Consider the following 20,612-nt stretch of genomic DNA (forward strand, 5'->3'; position numbering starts at 1 on the left):
TGACTCTGGTATCGTTCATCTGCCTGCCTGGTTCCTGACTTCTGCTTGCCTGACTCTGGTATCGTTTATCTGCCTGCCTGGTTCCTGACTTCTGCTTGCCTGACTCTGGTATCGTTTATCTGCCTGCCTGGTTCCTGACTTCTGCCTGCCTGACTCTGGTATCGTTTATCTGCCTGCCTGGTTCCTGATCTCTGCCTGCCTGACTCCGCTCTCTGCCTGCTTGTACCCCGGTTCGTATCGCTTCCTTGGATTCTTCTGTTATCACCTAAGACCCAGCGGTCCGGGTCCCTACAGGCTCCTCCTGGGGGGATCTCGGGCTTCCAGGGCGAAGACTCCTAAGCCCTAGTGACCCGGGCCTCTACAGCTCCTCTGGAGGGGTCACGGGTTCCCAGGTGAAGATTCATCGTTTCATCTAGTCTGCCTCCCGTCCGTCTCCCTCCGGCGGTCGGCCCAAGGATCCACTTCCGGATTGGTCAATCACAACACTTAATATCATGATTTTATCTATTTTATTTTTGTAAACTGCTGTGATTGAATACAGAACAACAGTATAAAAATTCTATAAATAAATAAATAACACGGGTTGATATTCCATTTATTTCGTTGTACCCAAGAAGGAGGGCACCTTCCGTCCTATCCTGGACCTCAAACGGAGTCAACCATCATTTGCGGGTGACTCATTTGCACATGGAAAATTGCACTTGGAGATAATGGTGGTGCAGTCGGCGGAATTTCTGACCTCCTTGGGTCTGTCCGAGGTATACCTCCATATTCCCATCTGATTGGAGCACCGTTTTCTGTATTTCATGGTGTTGGGATGCCATTATCAGTTTCAGGCGCTGTCTTTTGGTCCAGCCACTGCACCCAGAACGTTTTCCAAGGTAATGGTGGAGGTGGTAGCAGAATTGAGAAAGGATGGGATTCTTGTGCACCTGTATTTGGACGATTGGTTGATTTGGGCCACATCTCTGGAAGAGAGCTGACTGGTGACCTGCAATGTGATTTCCCTGTTGCAGGAGCTCGGTTAGGTATTGAAACTAGCCAAGAGCAGTTTTCAGCCATCTCAGTCATTGGAGTATCTGGGAGTACGTTTTGACTCAAAGCAGGGCAAGGTTTTTCTGCCAGAAGCTCATATTCAGAAGTTGATGTCATTGGTGCATCTCGTGGTGTAAACTATATGCCCAACAATGTGATCCTATCTACAGATACTTGGTTTGATAGTGGCAAACCTGGAAGTGGTGCCGTGGGTGAGGGTGCATATGCATCCTCTTCGGCATTCCCTGCTGTCTCATTGGAACCCACAGTCTCAGGACTATTCAATTTGGCTCTATCTGCCAATGGAAGTATGCTCTCACCTCCAATGGTGGTTGCAAGAGGAGCATCTGTGAAAGGGAGTTTCCTTGACAGCATCAGACTGGTTGGTCCTCACGACAGATGCGAGCCTCCAGGGTTGGGGAGCACACTGTCAGGAATTAATGGTGCAAGAGCACTGGAATACAGAGGAGTCTCTCTGGAATATCAATCGGCTGGAATCCCGGGCAGGCCGGTTGGCATGCTTGCAGTTCAGTGACAGGCTGCAGGGTCGAGTGGTCCGAGTAATGTCGGACAATGCAACGATGGTGGCTTACATCAATTGATAGGGAGGAACCAGGAGCCAGCAATTGATAGACCAACTTATGGAATGGGCGGAAATGCATCTTCTAAAGATTTCAGCAGTGAACATTGTAGGAAAAGACAATGTAAGAGCAGAATTTCTCAGTAGGGAAAGTCTGAACCCAGGAGAATGGTTATTGTCAGCAAAGGCGCTTCAGCTGATAGTGAATAACTGAGGCCTTCCGTTTCTAGACCTGATGGCGACTCCTTACAATGTGAAGGTTCCTCAATTTTTCAGTCGCAGGAGCGATCCAAAATCCTTGGGTATCGATGCTTTCATACAGATCTGGCTGAAGGACAAACTGCTATATGCCTTTCCCCATGGTCCATGTTGGGCAGAATAGTTCGGAAGATCAAAGACCAGTGCTCTTGGTGGCACCAGATTGGCCCAGGAGACCATGGTATGCAGATCTGTGAAAATTCCTGGTAGATTCCCCCTTCCATCTTCTGGTGCACAAGAATCTGTTGTGGCAGGAACCTGTCCTTCACAAAGATCCAAATTGGTTTTGTCTTACTGTATGGCCCCTGAGAGGGCTTGCTTGTTGAAGTGTGGATATTCTACTGCAGTGATTGCCACCTTGCTATGAGCATGAAAGTTCTCCACTTCCTTAGCCTATGTGTGGGTTTGGCGAGTGTTTGAGGCTTGGTGTGAAGATCAAGGAATGCTTCTTCGATCAGTTAGGATCCGGCTCATTTTGGAATTTTTGCAGGAAGGGTTGAATAAAGGGTTGGCCCTTAATTCCTTGAAGGTACAGATAGTGGCTCTTTCCTGTTTCAGGGGTTAGGTGAATGGTGAATCCTTATTGTCTCATCCTGATGTGGCCCATTTCTTGCGGGGAGTGAAACATCTTCGTCTTCCCTTGTGGTTACCGGTTCCTTTGTGGTGTTGGATTTCTTGGCGAGCCCTATGTTTCGACTGCTGCGTAGCCTTTCCTTGTGGTTACTGACCTTGAAAATGGTGTTTCTGGTGGCAATATGTTCTGCGCATTGAATTTCCAAGCTGCAGGCCTTGTCTTGCCAGGAGCCATTCTTTCAATTGACTCCAGGAGCAATACAGCTGCATTCTGTGCCTTCTTTCTTGCCTAAAGTGGTTTCAGATTTTCATTTGAATCAGTCCATTTCCTTACCGTCTCTGGATAAGAGATGTGAAGGAATATCACCTGGTTAGATGTCAGGAGACAAGTCGTGCGGTATCTGGAGGTTTCTAAACCTTTCCGAAAGATGGATCACCTATTTGTCCTTCATTGTGGAGGTAAACAGGGCAAGCTGGCTTTGTGGATTACAATAGCTCGTTGGATTAAGGAGGTAGTCATGCTTGTGTATGTGGCTGCTGAAAAGCCATTGCCTACTCAGATTAGGACTTATTCCACTAGGGCTCAGGCAGTGTCATGAGCAGAGGTTAGATTGTTGTCTTCCATTGACATTTACCGAGCTGAGACGTCCAGAAGTAAAAAATTACAGTCCAGTGAAATAAAAATGAAAAAAAAGTAAAAAATCACAGTCCAGTTAGATCAGAATAAAAATGAAAAGAAAAACAGCTTCAGTCCAGAAAACTTCAAAATACAGCTTTTCACTTTCAAACACTGAGTACTGTGAGTAACCTTCACAAAGGTTACTCACAGTTCTGTCCACTTCAAAGTTGACTACTTTTCAGGGGGCTTCTCCAGTCTAACCCTACTGAGGCCCTTTCCTCCTAAGAACGTCAAATGCAGTACTGGAAACTCCTCCTCACAAAGAAATGAAAATCTGATGCAATCTATGGGCTTCCCAAGGCAGAAAAAATATCCCTGTTGACTAAGGGATTATTTATCTCCTTATAAAGTTTCCTGGACTACTTCAACACTTCCAACTCTCAGATATCAAACACAGAGCTAGTCTAGGCCCCAACCAAGGCTACAAGCCTGAGCCTCAGTCTGCATACTTCTGTTTATGTTTAATAAAGATTTGTGAGTCACCCTAAGCAATGTACAATAAAACACTCGGAACATATTAACATAAATAACATGACAATAATAAAATCACAAACAAATAAAGTAAAAGAAAACAATGGGAATGCAATAAAAACTTCAGTCCACAAAGTACCTAGCAATCATAGGCCAGTTGTAATTAAAAAAAGTCTTCAACATTGCCTTAAATGTCATAACACTGATCATTAGCCAAAGGTCGTCAGTCAAAGATTTCCACAATGTCAGAGCCGCAATTGAAAAAGTCTTCAGTTTTAACTCATGAGAGCCTCAGCCCAATCTCCTTTCATTGTCTAACCCCTTAACTTAAAACAACTCTCCCTCAATGCTTGTGGAAGCACCTTAAATATTCTTCCTCCCTTTTAGGGATGGAACCTTCCAGAACCTTCCACCAATTAGAAATTTCTCAACGTCAAACATAGCACATATGTCAACTTTATAGCAATGCGTAAGCTGCCTTACACATGACTTTATAAACCTCAATTATATCCCCTCTCAATCATTTCTTCTCCAAGCCGAAGAGACCTAACTAGTTTAGCCTTTCCTCATACATGAGTCAATGGTATGCTCCCATAGGCATAGACTGGAAGAAAACCTTTTTCATCTGAGACCCATCTATTAACATGCCTCCTTTTATGCATTGCTGCTTACGTATAAATACAGTCTGTGCTCTCAGATGTTGCTAGGATAAACAGGTGCTCACGTATGTACTTCTTCCTGGTTCCATCACTGGGCCTCTAATCTGATATGCACAAGGTCTTGTTAGAGACCTTTTGTACCGCTGTAAAATGGGATCGCCTGCTTACAACAAATTATAAAATAAAGATCCAGAGACAGAGAGGGAACAGGCCCTACAGAGTGAAATGCAGAACAAAATATTGAATTCAACCCAACACCTCGTCTCCCAAGATTTCCAGACGGAGGGCAGTGTGCCAGCTGGCAGACTATCCCTGTCATCTCCTTACCGTCTGCACTGCAGGACAAAATGCTGATCACAGCTGCCACAGCCTGAGAGAGAGGAGAAAGCTGAGCTCAGAAGTGCATCATCAAATGCCCCAGACCTCAGAGGCAAGAGCAGATTGTCTTTACAGGCCATGATCTCTGTTTCCACCACCAGACTTTCAGCTGCACCCAGATATTGTGCTGGAATTGCAAATTAACTCCCCTATCCTAGCCAGATGTCTAGATGCAAACACACAGCAGTACTCCCATGATAGCCCTACTCCTCATAACAGGGTTATAGTTGTGCATCTGTGATAGAGACACAATCTGTGGACTTAGATCAGCATATCTAAGCTAAAGAGACGCCCTGACTCTAACTGTATCTCTCTAGCAGAAGAGAGAGACCACTTACCAAGAATGTGGCAACTATATTTACATAAACCCCACAACAACTGGATCACAGAAAACATCAACTTATAGGGTCATGGTTAGACCCTCAAAATATAAAGGTCCTTTATCTTTCTATAGGAGTTTCATCCCCATGGCAAACTAACTATAGGGTCCTAGCCAGGCTTCTATTATATATATAGACCTCAAACAACAGGGCCCCTGTGATACAGATAATATGTTCATATCTTCTATTTGGATATTGGTTCAGTTTCTTAGCACATCTCAGATGCTGCTTCCACAGCTCTCTGCCTCCTTCCCTTACTGCGGCAGTCCTCTACTGCCTGTTTGCCACTGAAATTCCTTCCAGCTTCCCCATTTTCTTTCACTTTCTTTCACCTCCTGCCTCCACCATCACTGCCACGTGGTTTTTTTGGGTTTGTTTGTTTTTTTAGAATGGCTCCCACTAAGCAGCCTCTGCTGTCTTTGTATAAGGAAGTCTTTATTAAATCACTGTTCATTTCTTTTGCTACCCACTCAATAGAGTACACCACATACACTTTCATGTACAACTTCTGACCGCTTTCATTTCCCTTTTCTTTGACTATATTGTCCTATCTCTTGTGTGCTATATTATATCTATATATAATATATTATGTGTTTGGATATCTATCTATCTATCTATCTATCTATATCTATCTATCTATCTATAGATAGATAGATAGATATAGATAGATATAGATATCTATAGATAGATAGATAGATAGATATAGATAGATATAGATAGATAGATAGATAGATACACACAGTTCACTCATATATATCAGAGTGCTTTCATGCTATCATTAACATCTGTGAAAGCAGCTCAGTCCACTGATTTTGTGATGTCATTCACAGCTGATTGGTCAAGGAGGGGCAGGTGTATCATTGTTCTCCATTTCTAGAGCAGTACTTACTTATTACTTTTCCATAGTTAAATTAGGGCCTGATTCTATGTCTATGGAGAGGTAAGGGGGGGAAGCTCAGTAAATCAGGAGTTTACTCTTTCTTGGAAGTTTATTTAATACTGCATATGATGGCTTTATTGAGCCCACATATGTGGCTACTACTTCTTATCCTAAAGCACTGCTAAACATATGCAATGCTCTACAAACACAAAAAAAAGGCAGTCCCTGCTCTGTGGAGTTTACAATCTAGTCATACGGTATAAACTGGCAGAAATTCAAGAATAGGAAAAATTCTGAGAGGAAATCAGTGGATTTATTTCCATGCATCTTAATATCATCTGACCTGTGGTATCATACCCAGCCATTCCATTTTTATATGTAGATAGACACAGCTAGATAGATAAGTTCTTTATCACTGTGGGTGATGTAAGTGCCAATAACAACGCAGAAGACTCTGATGGAGTGTCCAAAATTAACTTTACTGAAGGTGTTCTTGGATAAGTAAATGGCACAGTTCAAACAGTTCTCATCACCACAGATAGCCTTTACTATTATCTGTGCAAGGACCTCTTTACACTAGGGCCAGGGACACACTCACCCTTCAGGGCTTGGACAAATTAGGTTCCCAACTGGGTAGGGGTACTCTTATTTGGGTAGAACCTCCCCAATCTGGCCAGCAAAAAGGATAACACCATTTCTCTGAGGACAAGCAAGATGGTAGTTATCACTCATGGGTGACATTATCACATGGAGCCTGATGCGGAAAACTGATGTCAAAGTTTCTAGAAACTTTTACTAGCCACACTGAACATGCCCAGCATGCCCTATAACATGCGTCCAAGTGGGGTCCCTCTTTAGTTTCTTTTTTTCCATGGAGCTGTGAGCCTTGTGGTTTGATTGAGCTCTAAAATCTGGCTTTTTGCCTTGTGGAAAACTTTGTTTTTTTCACCCCCAGTGCCTGAGGACCATGTCAATCACTGATCCTCATGAAGTATGCATCTTCTGCCTGGGGGCATCACATGACGTCTGGGGTTGCCACTTGTGCACTCAGATGACCCCGAAAGGATGTCTGCTTCGACTCGACAAGATGGATCAGCTCTTCGGATCAAAGAAGTCCGAGCCATCGGCATCGGCGGTATCAGCATCGAAGAACCTCGGAGCTGCACCAATGGACCCTTTCCATCGACATCAGCGGGACCATCAGTTCCGTTGAGGTTGCCGGTGGATAGGGGCACCAGAGGCCGACCGGGGAAGGACCAGGCCAAGCAGGAAGGGAAGCCTAAGAAGTATCAGCACTGGCTCCCGTGATGAATGTTGCCAGGCACGGGGGATGCACCAGCTTTTGCTGCAGTGCCCCCGAAACAACTTGATGGTGAGGAGCACCCATCTTCTATTAATGCCCAGGGTCTGCGATGGTCTCCACCAGCCCTGATGCCAATCGCCAATCCCCCTCATGGGTCTGAGGAAGATCTGTCCACCCCTCCGTCCCCCAGTTAGTGTTGGCATTGGCAACATTCAAGGAGGAGCTAAAGCATCAAGTCCAGCTGGTGGTGGAATGGACAGTCCAGGGCTTTGGTCCTGTGGCACCGATGGCACTGGAGCCAGTACTGCCCGCCCTCATACCGCTTCTGGAGAAGCTCAATGTGCATTACCGACCCAGCTGGCATCGGTTCTCAGGATGGCACCGGTGCCCAGCGGGGAACCGAGACCTCCCCTACCGATATGGTGGTCGTCACCAGTTCCTCCAAGGAGGAAGCTCCACTGAGGCCAGCAGAGACACCGAAGCCTATAGTCCCCTGTTCAGTTCCATCAGTGCCTGCATCTTTGGACATAGGCTGAGCACCTAGGGCCCCATCCCCTCTCTCCCAACAAATGTCAGTTTAGATCATTTTATTCAATTATGTAAAGCTATTAATGAAGTGACAGGAAACACAAGGATAAAAGCGTTCAAAAAGCAAGGAATAGAATCTGTAAAGTGAAGGAAATGGGAGAGGGAGGTCCTCTGAAAATAGGGTGCAAGAGGGAAAAAAAAGATAAAGACAGGATAAAGTGTTGGGGATAGGATAGCAAGGAAACTAAAGAATGTGAGCAAAGAGAGCAAAAGGGAACATAAGAAGTATCAAGGGCCTGTATGCAGGAGGGTGCAGGTTGGTGATACGCGGCAAAAATTAGTATAAGTCAGTGGTATTTGCTTCCAGTCCTCGAGGGACACAAACTCCAGTTGGGTTTTCAGAATATCCCTACTAATGAATATGCATGAGATAGATTTGTATAGAAAAATCTAACTGGTTTGCAGCTTCGAGGGCTGGAAGTGATTACCACTGGTATAAGGAGTTTGTATTGAGCCTGTACATTAATAAGAAATCACTGTAGAGATGAAAGGAGTGGAAGTCAGAATGAGTTGTTGAGGAAGGACATGAGAGATAGGAAGGGTAGCCAGGCGATAGCTCCAGTAGTTAAGACAGGACAGGACCAGGGAATGGATGAGAGACTTGATAGCCTGCCTTGAAGGGTGAGAAAAATGTGACTACTATGTATATAGTAACATATTATTGATGGCAAAAAAAGACCAAATGGTCCATCCAGTCTGCCCAACACGTTTCTTATAGGGATGTAATTCAGCCAAACCTTTCGGTTCGACCTTTGTTATCAGCCCGCCACAGGAAATTTCGTTTTCCCGCGGTTTGGGCCAATTTTTTTCAGCCACCCTGATTTTCGGGGTTAGTGCGCGCACTAATGGGGAGTTGGCGCGCGCTTCTTCAAGCTTTGCTAGATCCCGCATCATGTTTTCCACACCTTCTTGGGTGTGTGAGCTGTTGCAGATTTTGGTATCATATGCAAAAAGACAAACCTTTCCTGATAGTTGTTCTGCAATATCACTTTCGACAATATTGAAAAGAGCCAGTCTAAGGACTGATCGCTGTGGCACACCACAAGTAACACTCCTCTCCTCAGAGTGAACTCCGTATACCACTACTTTTTGTCACCTCCCACTCAGCCAGTTTCTAACCCAGTCAATCAATATAGAGCCAGTACCAAGGACACTCAGTTTATCTATGTCGCCTATGCAGATCCATGTCAAAAGCCTTGTGGAAATCCTATATTTAGCACTTTATCCTGATCCAACTTTCTGGTCACCAAGTCAAAGAAATTGATCAGATTCATCTGTGAAGACCTACCTCTGATAAAACCCTGCTGCCTCAGATCTTGCAATCCATTGGATTCCAGAAACTGCACTTTCCCTGGTTTTTTTTTTTCATTTACTCACCACACCATCCTATAGTTCCCAGCCTCCTTCTTACTTCCACTTTTGTGAAGAGGAATTATATCTGACAGTCCTCTGGAACTATTCCCGGTTCTAAAAAAGCACTGAACAGGTCAACCAGCAAAGCTGCCAGAACTTCTCTAAGTTTCCTTAATACCTACCGATGCATCCCATATGGCCCCAATGCTTTATCTACTTTAGTATAGCAAATTCCTCATGAATACATTCTTCAGAAAATCATTTCAGGTTTACCTCAAATCCAGTTCTAGTTTTCTGTGGTCCTACTCCTGGCCATGGCCGTGCAAGGGTATTAGATGCCCTAGGCGAACCTTCTACCTTGTGCTCCCCCCCCTCCCCACACACACACACACACACACACACACACAAACACACTCCATGTCCAGTCCCCAGCCACAACCTCCCTGGCCCAAAACACACAAGTAAAAATTATGCAACAATAAAATGAAGAACTATAAAACATTAATAATAGTAAAACCATACTAGTAAAAGCATACAAATAGAGTAAAAGCATACAAGTAGAGTGACATCCAATAATTAAAAATTCAAAAAAATAAGTAAAAAAAATGTTCCAGCTCCAAAACAAACATTGAAAAACAGCACACACATCAAATATTAACACTCGATGATTAAAACTAACAAAACTACCTGGGAACTTTTGATTTCCAGATGCCCTGAGATGGTCATGAATTAGTTGATGGGGTGGGGAGCGGGGGTTATTGTGCACAAACTTTCTCCTTTCTCTTATACACACACATAATTATACATGTTTGTTTTTTCTCCCACACAAATGCACACAGGCTCTCCTACACATGCACACTCTTCTAGACACACACACACACATATGCTCTCTCGCTCTCACACCCTCTCTCCCTCACATACACATGTCCTTATTCACTCAGACATTCCCCTTCTCTCTCACACACACACAGACTTAGGTTCCTTGTCACATTCACACATGTACCCTTACACAGGCTTCCTCCTTTTTATTAACACCATCACTCTCTCATACACACACAATCCCTCTCACTCACACACACACCCTCATACAAACTCCTTCTCCTTCTCTCACAGTCACATACACATTCCCTCATAAAGGCTCCATCTCTCTCACACACACACACGCACACCCCTTCCCTCTGTCTATCTTTCATACACCCCCTCACATAGACACTCTGGCTCTTGCACACATTCCCCCTTCACACAGGTTCCCTTTTTCTCTGGCACACACCCTTACACAGGTTCCCTTTTTCACACACACACATGCACTCACTCCCTCACAAAGGCTCCCTCTCTCTATCTCATACACACACATAAACAGAGGCGCAGCTCACAGCCCACCAAGTCTGCTTCTCTTGGCTGCGAGCAGGATGGACGCCGCTCATGGTTGCCAAGACTTCTCACAGCTGCGAACAGGATGGGACCCACTCGTGGCCTGCCAAATCTCTTCTCCTCTTGACCGCGAGCAGGATGGGCTCCGCTCACGGCCCCATAAGGCTGCTCTTTGTCGCCCCCCCCCCCCCCCTAATGGTTGGTGCCCTAAGCAACCACCTAATTTGCTTAGTGGACGCGCTGGTCCTGCTCCTGCCTCTTCCTCAGTAAATACTGAACAGAAATATTTGTTAAGCAATTCTGCTTTTTCTTCATCAGATTCACTTCTGGGTCTCATATTACCACTTGCGCTTCCTCCTTTCTCTAACATATCCCCCAAAAAAGGCTTGCTCTCATTTTACCATGTTTGCTATTTTTTCTTCCATTTGAATCTTCACTCCTGATTACTTTTCCAGCATCGCTTAGATTTCTAAATATTTTTGCCTGTCTTCCTCTTTCTGTGATCTCTTGTAGTGTCTGAATGCTAACCTTTTTTCTCTTATTTTTTCAGCTACTTCTTTAGACACTATAGTAGCATCTCTTTCCTCTTACCTTTATTTACTTTCCTAACAAAAAAAGGTTAGTTGCCCTTACAATGTCTCCTTATAGTTTTGCCCACTGCTCATCTACTTCTAGATTTCCCCATCTGGCTAAAGACGCCTTGAGGTATTCCTTCCATTTTAACAAAGTTAGTTTTCCTGAAGTCTAGGAATCTCACCTTTGAATGAACATTCACCTCCTGAACCTCATCTTCCAATGATCATCCACTACGATGATCATTGGAAGATCATAGTAGATGATCCCTATGGTAAGCACATACCATAGGGGGAGCTCATAGTGGACCTCCCCCTATGGTAAGCACCGGATCCAGGGAGAACAAAACAGTTCTCCCTGCAGAGAATCCAAGATCTTCCTGCTTCTAGAAGGCAACGCAGCCAGGATTTCCCAATCAACATCTGGCAGATTGAAATCACCTAGCAATAATATCTCCACTTTCATAGCAATTTTATGAATATCCTCCATTAACTCTCTATCCATGTCTTTTGCCTGCAATAGAAATTTGTATATTATAACAGTATAAATAGATATTCCATTCCCGCTTTCCAGATTAACCAACAGTGACTCTTCCTTACTTCGTAAGCCCTGCAGTTCCTGTCCTTCCTAAGTAACCCAGCATAACTATATCCTAATCATAGTAATATATAGTAACAGACTAAATGATGGCAGATAAAGTCCAAAATGGTCCATCCAATCTGCCCATTAAGTTGCTCAGGGTAGTAACTGCCACTCTGTGCAGGTTACCCCCTTGCAGAAATGTTACACTGAAAGTTAACATAGGTCACCCTATTTCTTCATTTCTAGCTTCTAGCTTTTAGGGATCTGCAGTGCGTATCCCTTGCTTTTTTTGAATTCTATTACCATTCTTGTCTTCACCCCTTCTTCTGGGAGGGCATTCCATGTATCTATCACCCTTTCCATGAAGAAATATTTCCTAACATTGGTCCTAAGTCATCCCCCTTAGAGTTTCATATCATAACCCTAGATCTGCAGCTTCCTTTCCATCAGAAAATGTTTGATTTTTGGGGTCATTAATACCTTTCAGGTATTTGAAAGTCTGTACCTTATCTCCTCAGTCTCTCCTCTCCTCCAGAATATAAATATTTAGATCCTCCAATCTCTTCTCATAGTCATGTCTTTATATATGTACCATGTCTCCATGAGAGCCACTATATCCAAGTCAGTCTCTTCCATGACTGCCTCTACATCCAGGGCTTTATTTCCCATACATAGTAACATAGCAAATAACAGCAGATACAAACCAAAATGGTCTCGCCACTCTGCCCATCAAGGTGTTTAGGATTGTAACTGCTGTTCTGTGCAACTTACTCCCATGCTTTCTGTTTACTCCCATGCCTTCTGTTTAAAGTTGTAACTGCCACTCAATGTAGGTTACTCATATACAAGTTACCACCAGTTACCTTGGTTCTTCATTTTCATCCTTTAGTTACTGTGTTTATTCTATGCCCTTCTGAATTCCATTATCATTCTTGTCTTTACCACCTCTTCCATGAGTATATTCCAAGCATCCACCATCCTTTCTGTGAAAAAATATTTCCTGACATTGTTCCTGAGTCTATCCCCTTGGAGCTTCATATCATGATCTCTAGTTCTATAGCTTCCTTTCTATGTGCATTAGTATACATTAGAGATGTGCTTTGGCCAAATCTTTTGGTTCAGCCTTCATTATCGGCCCGCCACAGGAAATTTTGGTTTCCTCGGTTCGGGCCTTTTTTTTTCCGGCTACCCTGAATTTCGGGTTAGTGCACACTAACCCCGAAAAATGAATTTTCCCAAAATTTCGAGAAAATTTGCTTCATTTTTCGGGGTTGCTGAAACAGGAAGAATTAGACAATTTCGTTGAAATTGTCTAATTCATCCCAGTCGAATGCTCTTCTCTAGTATACATAGCTTTCTAGATGTTGACCTTTTTCCAGTTTCTACACAAGGGTTTAAATTTTTACTTACTTGAAGATTTATATTTATCCAAGGACCTTTTCATCTGTTCTCAATGATCCTACTTTAAAGACTTTCTCAATAATCCCTGGAATATCATCCCAAAGTACAGGAAACTGAAACACTCTCATCGACTCCATCTATTAAATCATTCATTCATATCCAGAATGCAAGCTTCTTTACCACAACTTTATCCTCAACTGGGAGAATTTTGGAGAAAAACACCTGCGCACCTATCTGCTTTACCTATCTGCTTTATCCTCTCTCCAAGAGCAATGAAGTCACTTTTGATCTGTTCCAGAGATACCTAGCAGTATCATTTATACCAACATGAACAGCATCAGATAATAATCAGAAGAAAAAAAAAATGAAAGTGATCACGTGTAAGATGAGAAGAAAAGAAAGCCTGAGTATGAATGTCAGAAAGACCGTGTAGTAAGCTGAGTGATTACATCAAAGAACCTAACAAGTGAATACAGGGAGAAAAAATTAGAGGATAGAGAACAAAACCTTGAAAGAGCCCAATTAAGAGAGTTAGGGATGGATTAGGGTTTAGAGATCTTAAAAGAACAGAAAGACAGGATTAATCCAGGCCTGAATCGAGCCAGTGAGACCCAAAGATTGAAGAATAGAAGGAAACTGCTATGTTAAAAAATGTCAAAATTAGATGTACGGTTCCAAAAGATGAGTGATGAGTCAAAAGAGGCATAATGAGATTTGAATTATGATCAGAGGTAAATGGTTTCACTAGTGAAGCTAAGTTTGAATCCTCCCTGAAATGAATCAGGTAGGTTGGATTGAGATGTAAAAAGAAAGTCAGTTCTACACAGTTGTTCTAAGAACTTTGAAAGAAAAAAGGAAGAGATATGCACGGGCCAAGAGATCAAGAGAAGGTTTTTTGAAGAAAAGAGAGTCAAAGATTTGTTTAAACCACATGACACAAAGATACCAAAGGTAAGATTGATTGATTTATTGATTTATTACTCACTTCTACAGGTTTGATCGAAGCAAGTTACAGGTAAACAGTCATAATTATTACATAACAACAAATAAACAATTAGAAACAAAAATACACTACAACTAACTGTGCAGTGAGTTAAAATAATATGAATTAACATAATCTATAAAGGGAAATAAATATCAGCAAAAATATAAAAGTTTTAAAATAAATATTGTAACAACATCAAGCACCAAATGCTTCTTGAAAGAAATAAATTTATTTATTTAAAAGGCTTTTATTCCGCAACCTCCATAAAATGTTTGGCACAGATTACAATGTAAGAATCAGAAAAACACACAAGATGAACTACAAGCAAATTAAAACATCACTTACATACTTTCTCATTAAAACAATATTTTAACATTAGTTATCCCACTGCATTCAAAAGTTGCCTCAAAAAATAATGCCTTCAGAGCCTTTCTAAAAACTTTGAAATCTCACTTGCAGTGGAAGACTATTCCACTCTTTAAGTGCAATAGCAGAAAAATCACGCCTTCTAGTCTTAACCCATTTAAATTGTTTCTCCGGTGGAATGTCTAGCAATTATAAATGTTCAGATCTTAATGTGCGTGCTGGAGTATATTGCAAAATAAGATCTCGTAATATGCAAGGGGAAAGGTTATGCATAAGTTTAAATACAATGGTTAGCAACCTGAATTTACCCCTCCACTTCACTGGGAGCCAGTGTAATTCTTTGAGAACTGGGGATATGTGATCTCTTTTTGAGGTTCCCGTTAAGACTCCAAATTTTGTACTAATTGCATTACACACATCAATTTTTCCCAGGGCTTTTCATACCTGTCCTGGAGACCCCACAGTCAGTCGGGTTTTCAGGATATCCACAATGAATATGCATGATATAAATTTGAATATTCTGAATCTCCATGGTATGCATATTCATTTGAAAATCCGACTGGCTGTGGGGTCCCCAGGACAGGTTTGTTCTATCCGAAAGCCCAAGACATGTTACTGATTGTAAAATCTCTGGTAGCTGATTCCAAATGGTAGGCCCTGCAATTGAGAAAGCACGTTCCCTTACTTCAACAAGATGTGCTTTATTGACCGATCTTACGGCACTTGCAGATTTACAAATGCGAAGAGTCAAATTCAGCCATGTGGAGGCCATTGCATAGAGGAGCTTATGTATCAATATTAGTACTTTAAATTTTATTTGCCAGATAATTGGCAATCAAAGTAACTCAGCCAAAATTGGTGTGATAAGCTTGTGAGAAGAGATGCCAGTTAGATGAGCTGCACTATTTTAAACAATCTATAGGGGTCTTAACCTTGATGCAGGTATACCAAATAGTATTCCAAATAGAAGGAATTACAGAATTTAAAAACAGAGAATAAGAAAGCTTGAATGGTGGTACAGAAATTGGAGAGATTAAGAAAAGGTTTAAATCTTCGGACTATCGGTAATTTACAGTAAGAAGATTTAATGATTGATTTTAATTACAATTGAATTGAAAGGTAACTATCTAATATTAACCCAAGCTTAAATGCTTGAGTTGAAACTGAAATCTGATAACCATCAAATGTAAAAGTAGAAGGATAGTCTTCTCCCTCCCCTCTTCTACTTCCTCCCTCCCTATTCCCTTCCCTCTCACTCACCTGCAGTCATTTACCCTCCTTCCCTCTCTCACTCATTCTCCCCTAGCTTTTTACCCTTCTCTCTCAGTCACTCACCCCTCTTTCCCGCTCACTCTTCAGCCACTCCCGCCCTTTCCTCCCCTCCCCTCTCAGTTAGGATGACCAACTGCCCGGTTTTCCAGCCTGTTGTACGGTGTCCGGTTGCTAGGGTAACTGGTCAGGCAAGGCCAAGGACCAATCAGTGTTGGGCAGCCTGGCAGCGCTCCAATCACCTGTCTGCAAATTTCTGCGGCAGCCGCCGGCTTACATAGCTTGGGCTCCAAACGTTAGCCCATTATCTTGAGTTTGGAGAGATGGGGCTGCACCACGTGGGTCTTGGATGAGGTGAAAGTGAAGTGGCATGCCAACTCCACAGCTGTGGGAGTCACAGACGAGGAGGAGAGTCGATCCCAAGTCCTGAAGACAGGGAGGCAGCATCTGCCGAGGAAACAATCAGGGCCCAATTTGAAAGGGAAGAGAGGGAAGTGGAGACTACAGCCACTCCCCCCCTTAAGGGTCCAGTCCTACTGCGTGGAAAAGTTGGGAAACCTATTCTCACTCTCACTCCCATTCACTCCCCTCTGTCACTCACCCTCCCACTCAGTGCCCTTCCCACTCAGTCACTAGTCCCTCTCTCCCACCCACCCCACCCATTCATTCCTTTCTCTGACACCCACCACCTCCTTCTCAGTCCCTCACCCTCTCCATTCCTCTCATTCATGTCCCTTCCATTTCACTCACTCACCATCCTCATCACTTTCCTTCCCTTTTGTCCCTTCCCACACCTCCCTCTCTGTCCCTTCCCTTACTTCCCTATTACTCACCACTCCTAACAGCAGTGCGAGCCTCTCCTCCCTGGTGGGGGATGGGAACCCTGCCAGCATGCTGACAACAGGGCCTCTCCTCCCTGGTGGGGGGATGGGAACCCTGCCAGCATGCTGACAACAGGGCCTCTCCTCACTGGTGGGGGGGGGGGGGGTGTGGAAACCACACCAGCGTGCTGATGCACCAGGTCTCTCCTCTCCTCTTCTTTCCGTCATATAAGTGTTGAGATTGGCCCTAACAGCAAACATATAAGAGCAAATCACAACATCTATACAGGGAAAAGGCAGGTGAGTGTCTGCGCTGCTCGGCATCCTGAATAAAGATGCGATTGGCTTGCTGTAAGACACTCATCTGCCCACTCACCCTCACGGAGAGAAAAGAGTTTGGCCAAGTGCTTACCTCCTCCCCCATTCGGGTTTCTACGTCGTCAGCAAAGGCCAGGATCCGGCATCATGCGATTCAGCACCTCATTCAACGGAGACCGCATGATCCTTTGCTGACCATGTCGACATTTGGAAAACGTTGCGGGCCGCACCTAATGTTAATTTTGAAATGTTTGCCGGGCCTATTAAGAGTGAATGTCAGGTCTGATTTGGCCCGCGGGCCATAGTTTGCCCACCAGTGGTCTACGGTGCCATGAGCATTACGCCTTCATTCACAGCTGCCCAGCCTTTTTTTCTCAGTTTCTAATCCTCTCCCCGTCCTAGTCTAGTCTAGTTCCTGCAGTGACAGTCCTTGACAAGGGGCCGCGGACCAGAGTTCCCTCCAGAAACAAGTATGCATGCACACAAAAGCTGACACCCCCCCCCCCCCAGCTACTGCTGTTGTGCAATGGAAGGGTCCTCTCTCCATTCAGGACCATGAGCACTGCCTCTGCAGCACCCCCAGCTCTTTCCAGCCCAGGGAGCAGAAGCTGGCCCTGGAAATTGAGCCCATATCTCCTCCATTGTATTGATATGAAGGTCCTTATTTAACACAACAATTGCATAATTATGGCAGTGTGCAGTATCAAAAATACAATTCATTTTGAGTGTTTTTGATGTTGGGTCAATGGGGGCAGGGGGTGGAAATGCATTTAACGTGTGGCAGTATTTTTTACCTAACATATGCATTTTGTGAGGAAGAAAAGCTGGGGGAGACCTGCATTCAGTACCTGAAGGGTACCCATATTCCTACCGGACTAGCTGACATAAATTTCCTTCTCAACAAAAATGCCTAGTCCAGCAGACTGCTGCAGATTTCCTTGGGAATCCAACTCAAACTAGAAACAGTATACAGGGTTTTCTCCCCCTGGAGAGAAACCTGCAGAAGGGTGACAAGAGGAAACTCTCCTCTCCAAAAAAGAAAGCAAAAAAAAATTAAATTAAATTTAAAAAAAATATATATATATATATATAACACTAAATGCAATTTAATTTAATTTGAAAAAGAAAGGGAAAGAACCCTTTAAGAAGCTTTTTCCACCCAATCAAGAGGTCTTGCCAAAGCAAAACACTGTGGTTCCTCTCCTGAAACCCGCTGAACACATACAGACTTCTCCCTCTTTCCAAACTCCTTATTTTGTTTCTAGAACTCTTAACAAAAATTGGGGTGTTTTTTTTTGTGGCGTACCACATTCCACCGAGCAAGCAGTGTGAGCATGGAGAAGATTCATGCTTAAAAGAAGAGCTAGGGATAAGTCTCTCTTCCAAATTTTAACAGTTGAGGGGGAGAAGGTGGACCCGTCCCAGTGGATGGTCTCCCTCTATATACACGTGCAGGAGAAGGGACTCTTGTTAGTTACCTTGGCTACTGCATGTGACTGCCAGATCTCCTCCTCTATAGCTGCTCCCAGCACTTTGAGTCACATCCAGTGCTCGGTGCATGCTCTCCCCGTGCATGCTCTCCCCGTCTCACTCAGGGGCACGAGGAGGAGGCGCTCTGTGAAATGTTATGTACTGAGGGCTCCAGCTAGCCATACCCTGCATGCTGCCAATAATTACCATACTCTGTGGCTCATGCAGTAGCTAGGAGGAAGAGGCATGCATGATTACACTTTCTCAGAAAAGAACTCTTAACACCTTTAAGATGGACTGCTGATGTCTCTTGTTGCTGAGGGGTGCTCAGAGCAGAGCCTAGGTGCTGGTCGGGATCTGAGCACCGTGTCATGGTGAGTTTTCTGTGGCACACCTAATCAGGTCTGTAGGCACACAGTTTGGGGAACACTGCTCTAGAGGTCACTGTATTATACCTTAGGAATGAACCCCCATTGTGGTGCCTGCATATGGCTCAGTCTGCACCTATCTTCTCGCTCCAAACACAACATGTCCTCTCTATGAGAGATATATTCTCCTAGTAAAAGTCCTGCAAATCCTTACATAAAGAAACCCTATGAGTTACCATGTTGGCAAGGATATGTTTTCTAAAAAAGATCTGGTTGCCCTTTGATCAGGAGTCAGTGTCTTAAGTAGAAAGAAATCACCAACCTAAGACTAATGGTATCATATATACAAGAACTACTGACCACAGTAAATCATAGACCTTCATAGTCTGGACTGTAATTGCTGTGGTGGGTGGTACTTGCCACTACTTCTAAGGCTGGAGTGTGTAAAGTGTATAGTTTACGGAAATGAACTCCCTTGGTAACGTCTCCTCCAAGTCAAAACATGGCCGCATTAGATTATGACTTGCCACATTTCCTCTTTACCAGCGGCATTCGTATTTCATTTTCAGGATGACTGGTGAAGCGATTTTGAAACTGTTTAGTCCTACAGCAGATGATACTTCTCTGATGAATAAATTCTCCACACATATGCACACCACAGAAGGGTCTATGATGCACTGCGGGCAGTAGTAGTGACAGACATTCCCTTTGGCCCTTGTGCCTAGGATCACCGTTTTATACATTTAGATATACTATAATAGCTTCTAGATCCATTAAGTGTTCCGTCAGAAATTTTTGTGGATGTTATTTTCAGTCAATACATGTGATATCTGATTTATGTTAGACTTTTTTTAAACCTAACGATTTTCCAGTGTTATATCGCCTTCATTTCAGGTAGAATTGTAGAAGTAATTCATAATATTGAAGTTAAATTTGGCTGTTGGTTTTTAGTTCAGCTGTTTCCTGTAGACTTGAGTGCCACAGCTTCATGTCATTGCTAATTGTGCAAACTGTGTGACTGCTATTAGCTCATGCTCCAAAACTGTGCAAATGAGATGATTATGGCACTTGCAACCCAAATTATTTTGACCCAAAATGATGGTGCTGTTTTAGACTGGGTGCATTATACTTAAAAATATCTGCTGTATAAAAGAATAATAATTGTCTGCAGCTGATGGATTTGCATATCTAGTTGTGAGTGATATCAAGTGTGCTTGTAAGACCTAAGAGAGAAAAATATCCTCCAGGGAATCATAACCCAGCATCTAAAGAGCAATACAATGTACAGAAGAAAGCCTACGCACACTCTGGTTCACGTATTGAAAAAACCCCAAATACTTTACTTAGAAAACAGTAGGACGTTTTCCTTGGTCTTTTTAAATAAAGATTTCTGATCACAATCACTATAGCTCCATCTGATAACAAATACCCAAATAATGGAAAAACCTTGTTATTACATCCTATATTCATGATTTTTTGACCCATTCCTTAGGTGCTTTCCATCTTGTGGAACTCTGTGTACTTGATACCTTTCTACCTCATCAAACAGAAAAATATGAATTATATAAAGTATATATTAGATTCCTACCAATTGTATACACATTTTCAGTCAGCAGTGAATAGATGCACAGACCCATAATTTGTCAGCCTACTTTCACTAGTAATGGACAGAGAATAAATTGACTCCCTACATAAAAATATGTATGGAACTCCTAAGATGCATTCTCTGCTTATACAATTCCTGTTATCAGCCATTACTGAATTAATTAACATATGTAGATATGTTATTGCCATGTACAGTGAGACTGTCGAAAATATTCTCTCTGCATATATGTCATATACCTGTAGAATGCATCAGACAAGTGTCAGTTTGAAGAAGTGGCTTATTGATTAGAGCAATGGCCTGTGATCCAAGGAAACCAGGATTCATATCCTGATTCTCCCACTCACA

General features: G+C 43.1%; 1 protein-coding gene across 2 annotated transcripts in view; it reads left to right on the forward strand.

Moving 5' to 3' along the window:
• CACNG2 (calcium voltage-gated channel auxiliary subunit gamma 2) overlaps window positions 1–20,612 on the forward strand; it is a 427,968-nt gene that overhangs the window by 405,166 nt on the left and 2,190 nt on the right. The window lies entirely within an intron of this gene.

The sequence above is a fragment of the Rhinatrema bivittatum genome, chromosome 2 (assembly GCF_901001135.1).
Source record: "Rhinatrema bivittatum chromosome 2, aRhiBiv1.1, whole genome shotgun sequence".
Taxonomy (NCBI): domain Eukaryota; kingdom Metazoa; phylum Chordata; class Amphibia; order Gymnophiona; family Rhinatrematidae; genus Rhinatrema; species Rhinatrema bivittatum.